Source organism: Penaeus monodon, chromosome 23 (genome assembly GCF_015228065.2).
Source record: "Penaeus monodon isolate SGIC_2016 chromosome 23, NSTDA_Pmon_1, whole genome shotgun sequence".
Classification (NCBI taxonomy): domain Eukaryota; kingdom Metazoa; phylum Arthropoda; class Malacostraca; order Decapoda; family Penaeidae; genus Penaeus; species Penaeus monodon.
Window position 1 is genome coordinate 7,712,254 of NC_051408.1, and position 383 is coordinate 7,712,636.

Here is a 383-nt window from a genome sequence, read left to right on the forward strand (position 1 = left end):
TTGGCACAATCTCTTTCAAAAACAAGGTATCGAAGTTATTGTCGATTGCTTTCGCACGTAGAGCACTTAAAATGCGCGTGTGCTTCTTGTGCCACATATGAAGACAAATTTTAAGGAACGGTGGGGATAAAATAAACATTATGAATATCAGATTTTGATTTACTATTTTTTGTATATCCGTTTACTTTATGATTGGACGCGAATAAGATTAAGCACAATTAAAATGTAATGATGCTTTATCACGTGTAAACGGTGAATATTGGCTTTTATTTGGTCATGGTTATACAGACAGTATGTCAACACGTGGAGAGCGCAAAAACCCCCGCTGTGCCCAGAAACTTTATTTATATGGTACAAGAGATACACATAAATAATATTTTAAA